This window comes from Coptis chinensis, chromosome 5 (genome assembly GCF_015680905.1).
Source record: "Coptis chinensis isolate HL-2020 chromosome 5, ASM1568090v1, whole genome shotgun sequence".
In the NCBI taxonomy this organism is placed as follows: Eukaryota; Viridiplantae; Streptophyta; class Magnoliopsida; order Ranunculales; family Ranunculaceae; genus Coptis; species Coptis chinensis.
Genome location: NC_141460.1, coordinates 6720555 through 6729438, shown reverse-complemented (window position 1 = coordinate 6729438; position 8884 = coordinate 6720555). Strand labels below are relative to the sequence as shown.

The window sequence follows — 8884 nt, the reverse complement described above, 5'->3', positions numbered from 1 at the left end:
ACAGCGGGGTATGGGGATGGGAAAGGTATCACTCATAGTAGAAGTTTTGATATATTTGATGCTGATAGTTTAGACTCGAAAATAAGCAAGTGTTATAAATGTGAATGGTCTGTACGTTGGGATGGCATATACCATCTCTACCCATCTGAGGCCGAAAAAGGCTATCAATTCGTATATTCATGGGATTAAGTGCTTAAAGTATATATATTGATATAAGGAAATAAGGAAATCATCAGCTTATGCATGTGGCTTGTTGGTCGGTCTCTTTATGTTTGATCTTCTTTTACAATAATATAACAAGAAATTGGTCCCAAGGCTCATTTTCCAATGAAAATCACTCTCAAAATCACTATTTTTTAAAAAATCATTTTTCAAGGACAATTTTCGAGTGAAAATAACCGTAATGACAAATAACTCGGATTTAAAATAAATATTTTCCAATTTTACCATTTCTGTCGCTTTGGTATGAACAATGATTATTCATACCTTATATTGTTGTATAAACAATGACTGTTCATACCCAAATAGGTGAACATACTTCATACATTATGTTAATGTATGAACAATGATTGTTCATAACTCATGTTAAGGTATAAATAATGATTGTTCATACCCCAAATATGTATGAAGTATGAACAATCAGAAGTATGAACAATGATTGTTCATACTTCTAATATATGTTCTTACTAATCATACATTATGTTGATGTATGAACTTATGAACAGTGATTGTCCATACCCCAAATAGGTATGAACAGTGACTGTTCATATGAACAGTGATTTTTCATAACTCATATTAAGGTATAAACAGTAATTGTTCATACCCCAAATATGTATGAACAATGATTATTTATACTCAAATAGGAGTTCTTACTGACTATACATTGTGTTGAGATATGAACAATGATTGTTCACAAACAACCCCCTCCCCTCCCCTCAAAAAAATATATATAGTGGGTCAGGCTACGTTGACATCCACAACTTATACAATGAACTAAGGGCTGATTTTTGGTAGAGAAGATCTTACTACCATGGATTGAATTTCCACCAAAATTCGCCTCAATTGGATATGTTTAGCTTATTAAAAATAGTGTTAAAATTGTGGATTGTTAGATAAATATCGAACTTAAACACAACAAGGTTAGACCTGTTCAAATGTCTTGATATTTTGTGGAGATTCTATCCATAGTAGAAAGATCTTCTCTACCAAAAATCAACCCTTAGTTCATTATTGTGTAAGTTGTGGATGTCAAAATAAGGTGTCAAAATAGCATGATATCATATCCATAATAAAAAGATATCCTATCCCTAATAAAAAGGATCTCTTAGATCGCTTAATGATATCATATCCCTATCTCTATCCCCTTAATGATGTTTTACAATGGATTAGATATCCTATCCCTAATAAAAAGGATCTCTTAGATCGTTTATTTACAACAATCATTTTCTCTAAGTTTGACCTTAAGTCAGGATATTGGTAAGTCCAGATAGCTCCTGAAGACAAGTATAAAACTGTTTTTACAGTACCTTTTGGACATTATGAATGGACGGTAATGCCCTTTGGTTTGAAGAATGCTTTTTCATAATTTCAGAATATTATGAATGATATTTGCAATCCTTATTCGGATTTGTCTATTGTTTATATTGATAATATTCTAATTTATTCTAAATCTTTAGAACATCATATTAAACATCTAAAAATATTAAAAAATCTTATTAAAAGAAATGGTTTAGTAGCGTCTGCACCTAAAATGAAATTGTTTCAAACAATGGTTCGTTTTCTTGGTCATAACATTACTGAAGGAAAAATAATTCCTATAGACAGAAGTATTGAGTTTGCTTCTAAATTTCCTGATGAAATCTTAGACAAAACTCAGTTACAAAGATTTCTTGGTAGTCTTAATTATTTAGCAGACTATTATAAAAATCTTTCACGGGATACCTCTATCCTATACTCCAGACTAGCAAAGGGATACTCTTGCAGTACAAAAGATTAAGCTTAAAGCAAAACAATTACCTTGCTTATCTTTACCTAATTATTAGTGGTTTAAAATTGTTGAAACAGATGCTTCTAATATTGGCTATGGTGGTATCTTAAAACAGAAAAATCCTATTACTAGTAAAGAAGAATTAATCCGATTTACTTCTGGAACTTGGAAAAAAAATTCTGATGAATTATTCTACTATAAAGAAGGAGATTTTTTTGCTGGTAAAATGTATTCATAAATTCCATGATGATTTATTAAATAAGAAATTCTTGGTTCGTATTGATTGTAGTGATGCTAAACAGGTATTATAGAAAGATATCAAGAATATTGCATTTAAACAGATTTTTGCAGGATGGCAAGCTGATCTCTCTGCCTTTGATTTTGATATTGAATAAATCAAAGGTGATTTTAATTCGTTGCCAGATTTTCTAACAAGAGAATTTTTGCAGGGATTATGACCACCTCTCAGTGAGCCAAAGGTCATGGTTATACCACTAAAGGCCGTGGAAATAGCAAAAGAAAATATAATTTCCTTGACAGTGAGGAGCAATTTCCTCCCTTGTCTCATGGTTATACTCAGCAAAAAGGAAAGTCAATGAAAGAGGCAGTTCTTACACCTCCGACTCCTTATGTCCCTAATAAAAGGGCAGATCAAACCGGCATTTATCTTTAACCAGGTGATGAGCAATGGATGCCTGATCCTTGGAAAATTTAAAGAAGATATTTTGACACACAACAGTATCCTGTTGTTGACGGCAAACATAGATATATCTATGAGGAAATTTTAGCTTCGACTACTTCTACTATGGATATTAACCATACATTACAGAAGCCTGATTCGGAATATAGTCTGATCTCTTACAGCAAAGCAATATTTAAGAGATTTATCTCTTATAATGAATGTGGTTTAGATCCCAACAAATATCGAAAATCAAGTTCGACAAATATCTTTTATAACTATTGGGATTATATTTCAGCTTGTACTAATGTATTTTTCTATCAAAATGCTCACAAAAAACATTCATGGTTTATTAAACTATGTCCCCAGTCTATTAAGACTGATTATCCATATTGGATTTTTTATTGGTGGGAATATTTTGGTCCTGAACTTAATATTCTCCCTGAGAACCTTTTAGATATTTTTCTAAAATGGATTGAATATCATCCTCAATTAAATGGTGATGATAAGATGCATATGGGCTTACCATATTTAACTTTTTTTTTTACCTTATATGGTATACCATGGATTTTTAAGTGGGATTTAAAATGTGAATATAATCACCTTAAAATTCCAGTTCTCAAAATGAAGTTTTATTCAAGATGGTGGATTACTTTTCTAACAGAAGACGCCATTATCAGTATTGAGAATGATTTGAAATTATTCATTGAGCAAACTCTCAGAAATAATTTTACCGGAGATATGGATACAGGAATAGGGTATGATGAAGAATCTTATCAGATTTCAGAATCCAAGTATAACACCCCATTTATTTTCTTTATATTTTCCCTTATTTATTAGGGTTTAAAAAGTAATAATAATATTTAAAAAAAAAAAAAAAAAAAAGATAAAGATAAAAATAAAATATGATAAGATAAAAACGTTGGAGAAAAAGACGAGGGTTTGGTTAAAACCGAACCCTCTCTTTTTGTTTGAAAAAGTTCAAGAAACCAATAGGGTTCTCAGTAAAAGCTGAAAATATCGTTCTAGTGGAAAAAGGGGAAGTAGAAAAGGTTCAACGTCTCAAGACTACTTACTTGGAAAAAAAAATTTGTCCCCTTGCTTAAGGAGGAGTTTGCTTACCTAAAGTGGAGAAAATTATAGTGAACTGTGGGATTGGAGAAGCTGCACAGAATTCTAAAGGTTTAGATGCAGCAATGAAAGATTTGTCTATTATTTGTGGTCAAAGGCCAGTGAAGACTCGGGGGGCGAGGGTGTCAATTGCTACATTTAAGCTTAGAGAAGGTCAGCCAATTGGAATTGCAGTCACACTCAGGGGAAAGGTGAGTCCTATCATTTGTGCACATTGACATGATTTCTTGAAATTAATAGCACAATGGATATTTTCGTGAATACCAAAGCATAACAACAAAACAATTACTTAGATTCAATGTAAACTATATATAAGGTTTCTGAAAGGGCGAAGGCCTAGTGAATCATAATGTGACAAAAGTTGACTATCTACCTAATATTAAAGAGCATGTCTTCAGTGCGCGAGATGTATGGTGCGCAGGTAATGTGGGCCTTTGGATCAGTACTTTTGCCATGCAATACACACGCACCCTTTGGTATGAGTGGCCCAGATTTGATAGCATACCATACGACCTGCGTACCATAGATTTAGCCAATATTAAAGGCCTGACGACCTGTCCTAGTATACTTACTAATTTATCATAATGGTGTGCAAGTTTGCCAAAAAGAATATCTCTACTACTAGTATATCTATAATGATCGTGGCCTCTTAAATTCATCTGGTACTTTTTCTGACACATAATACCCTTGATGAATAATAAAATCAGATGCCTAGCTATTTATTAATGAGGACTACTTTATCTTTTTATGTGTTTATAAATTTTCAGTACCGATGTTGTCCTTAAATAAAATAATTGCTTAACACCTTCAAATAGGGCTAATCAGTCTTTTCATGTGGGAGTATATTAGAAAACCAAATCCACGCCATTCTGAATTGTACGCTTTACAATAAATTTTATTTAATTAGCAGTAATTGGGTTATTTAATAAGAAGTTAAAAAAAATAAAAAGTCTAATCAAAGAACCGATTCTTTTCCATTCTCTCCCATATCTATTTTTTTTTTCTCTTCATATGCACCCCTCTCTCTCTCAAATAATGGCTATTTGATTATTGAAAAAGAGTCTCTCTGTTACCATTTGATTTTTTCAAAAGGTAAAATCTTTTTCTCTTTTTGAACATGTAACCATTGTTTAAGAATCTCTCCAGCCTCCCAGAGATGGTAAGGCAAAGGTGACCTTTCCTAATTACATAATTTATGTTAATCAATGTTACCTAATCAATCTTTTAAGTTCGATGCAGGTATCATGTCCCCCTTTCATGACTGAATCCAAGCGGTAACCTTTTAATCATATTTGAAGACGCACATTGAGGTGATACATTGGATGTTATCTGTACTTTCTTGTGTTTAGTTCTTGTTTATATGGAAGCCAAATATTATTGGATTTTAGTGAGAAAAAAATGCACCCTCTTTATTTTCTGTATTTCTCTTCCCCACAACTCGTCAGCTAGAAGCTTTTTACACAATTTGATAAATAACAGATGCTAAGTTTTCAGAGTAGGTTATGCTTTTCCAATTACAACATGAGTTGGAGTAGAAGGTGTCTTGTCGATCCCATTGATTCTCTTGAGACCCTTAGTTTTTGAAAGTTCAATTTTGTTACTCAAGTTGCTTTGTAATTCTAATGATGTTGGTAATATTTGGCTAGCAAGTATGGTGCATCGGTTGTTTAAAAGGAAATTAAGTTGGTGTTTCGGTTTTTTCTTTTTTTCCTTTGTTCAAAATACATTAGAAGATTTTCAAGTAACTTAGTTGTATAGCTGTAAGTTATTTCATATCTCAGTCATGAGAACTAAATTCTGCCGTTGAGGTCATTCAGCAGGCTCAATTTTATATGCTTTTGATCTTCCCTGTTTTGTTACTGTAAATATAAATTGTTACTAGACTTATTAGTTTCTTGCATGTGGCTAGCACGGGGGTGTAGGATTCAACCTTCATTTCGTTACTTGCTTCAACTTTAACCTTTCTTTGGATGATTTGGTGCAAGTCTACCTTTTCTTGATATCTCTTTTCTTTATTTTTTTTTAAATATTCATTTTCAAGATTTATATATCTACAGAAAGTATGTGCTAGCTTACTGAAATTTCTCTTTACAAGCTTACATATGTAATCTTGATTGGGGCACATTGCAGAAAAAGAAGATGGGGATTATTTGGAGTGGGTATTTGTGTTTTGGATCTCATAGAAATAGGAAGCGAATTGGCCATTCTCGCCTTTAGTCCCCTGAACCTGCAGATTGTCGAAACTCTTTGGGGCTTCCACCGGAAATTCAGCCCATCCGCCCTCTTGTTGTATTACCCTTCGCGCTCCTCCCTCTTCCCCTGCTTCATTCCTTCGGTCGGAACCCCTTACGCTACCCGGACACCGACAAGATTCTTATCCTTCACTTCTCTATCTGCAAATGTCTATTCCCCTGGTCCCAATTCCATCTTTGCCATTGGGCCTTATGCGACGAGACCCAGTTAGTTTCTCCACTTGTTTTCTCAACCTTCACCATTGAACCATCCACTTCGCTCCCTTTACTCCCCTCCGGAACCTTTGCATCGGACAACACCTTCGTCACCGGAGGTTCATTTGCTCGACTACTAACATCCTCATTTGGATGCAAGTTGCGAAATAAATAGTGTAGCCAGTTAGAAATTTCCACCTTCTCACTATGAATTCCGTCCCTATTATCTGTATCCAGGAAGCCCAGTTGGCCACCTTATCACCCAGTTTAGTGATCTCTAATTCAGGCACTTCTTCTCCTTTCCTGGATAATGAGTTCACTTTAGCCTGACATCTTTTTCTCGAGTTTCGTACTGGAGAACCTCCTAAGCTCTGGAGTATTGATGGGTTCTCTACATGCAATTAGGGGCCACATCAAGGTTCTGGTTCCATAACACCAGATCCCGTGACACCACCTTCCGGAGACAATTTCCATCTGGAGAATCAGATTTCGGAGGTTGCATCACTTGCAAACTCAGACAATGGGTCCCAAAATGATGACATTGTCATTGGTCATAGGGTATCGTTTGAGTTAACTGCAAAAGTGGGTACCAACTGTATGGGAATGGATCATCTGGCATCAGTAGAATCTACAGTAGAGCCTTTATTAGACAGAACAATAGCGAGAGCTACAACTGAAAGAGATTGCCATTCCAATGGAGCAAAGAACTCAATCGACTGTCATGAAAATCTTTTAATGAGATTGTTTTGTATTACAGGAAGCTAAAAAACCAAAACTGTCGATACTACCGGAAGACTGTACTATCATAGATGTGGATGAGTACAAGGCAGCTAATGACTTGCCTTTGCCGATGTTCACAAAACTCACAAAAGTTGAGATTGTATGTACTATCTATGTTGTTGATTAACTAAGACAGCTATGTGAAACGGGTTTTAAACATTTTAACTGATGATCTTACACCTTCTTGGGATTATTGTAGGAGGAGGTTGAAATGGAGGACGTATCGCCAGATCCCATTATTGATATAGACAGATGTGATTCGAATAATCCACTTGCCGTTGTTGAATACATTAAAGACATTTACTCCTATTATAGGAAAACTGAGGTACACTAACTTTAGTCCTGTTTTGTTTCAATAAGCTATTTAGCCGTTTTAACGTTCATCAAAAAAAAATTCAATATTCAAAGTAAATTTCTATAAGAACCTAGCTTTATGTGACCTTAGATAGAAACTATATAGGGATAGATGGGAAATAATATATGGTCTCAAACTTTACTATTCACTCAAATTTTGTTTGGAAAAAGATTTGTTTGTTTTCTCAAATACAAAAGCCCCTTTGAAGAATTGTTTTGTTGGTTGAGCTAAATTGATTTTAATAGTCCTTGGGTACTCTATGAGTCTGATATGTTTTGGATTTTTTTTTTAAAGAAGGAAATTACGTATCTTCCAATGGTTTCGTCACTGAAGTAGCTCATGCGCTACAACCTTGGCTTTGTTGCTCTTGGTTCCCTGATTGTACCATTTGTCCACTTAATATTAATTATGTGTCTTTAATTACTATAAATACATATAGTCCTTTCACATTCCGTCTCCCTCTCAATCTCCGTCTCTCTCTCTCTCTCACTTTCTTTTGCCAACAGTAAAAATAACAAAATGAAAAAAAATCATATTTTCTCCGGAGACAACAAGATATGCACCACTGTACAACTGGACTGCTTATGAAGAAGCTTTAAGAGAAAATCCTGTTTTAGCTAAAATGATGATAAGTGGCATAGTCTACTCTTTGGGAGATTGGATTGTGCAGGTAACTCTTTGAGGCTCTCTGATACATTTAGTTTCTATTTCCATAGTTTTCTTCTCATATTCTGTTGATTTGTAGTGCGTTGAAGGAAAACCTCTTTTTGATTTTGATTGGACACGCATGTTCAGATCAGGCCTTGTTGGGTTCTCTCTTCATGGATCTCTTTCTCATTATTATTACCATTTTTGTGAGGTGATTATTATCTTTTGATATTTTGTAAGAGTCGTTAATTATACCTTAATTTTATCTTATTAATTGAAATTGAGTGGAAGCCTGACACAGGTTTTGTTGCTTTGCAGGTTCTATTCCCCTTCCAGGATTGGTGGGTTGTTCCTATCAAAGTTGCCTTTGACCAAACTGCACGGGCAGCACTTTGGAACAACATCTACTTTGGCGGTTTACGAGGTTGTTGCGTTTTGAATCGCTTGACCAAAGATCTCAAGTGAACTAAAGGCCACATTTTTGCTAATGCTTACTGTAAGGATATTTCTGTGGTTTCGTTTTCTTCATGTCCTCATTCTGTTGTTTACTGCAAACTTTTTAACTATATGTAGCCTAAGGTCATCCGTTACTTAAAAACAGTGTTTTTTCTTTTCTTTTGAAATCCTTTTCTTTATGGATAATATTGTAATGTTTGTATTAGTTTCTTTTTGTGTGGAATGATTTGAAACTAAAAAGTGAAAGCCCGGTATGTGGAATGATTTGTTTACTAAACTATGTTGGTCTATCATTTTATATGACAATGTGAACACTCTTATTCTAATTGTCAGAACCAAGAAGAGGAGTTTAAATCCCTCGACATCCTGACTGATTTAAAATGATTTTGTTTTTTTGACTT

The 8884-nt window shown here is 34.3% G+C and overlaps 1 pseudogene; it reads left to right on the top strand.

The window, feature by feature from the left end:
* Positions 1-3862: 3862 nt before the first annotated feature.
* Positions 3863-7106, top strand: LOC147496433 (uncharacterized protein At1g76660-like; annotated as a pseudogene).
* The last annotated feature ends 1778 nt before the right edge of the window (positions 7107-8884 follow it).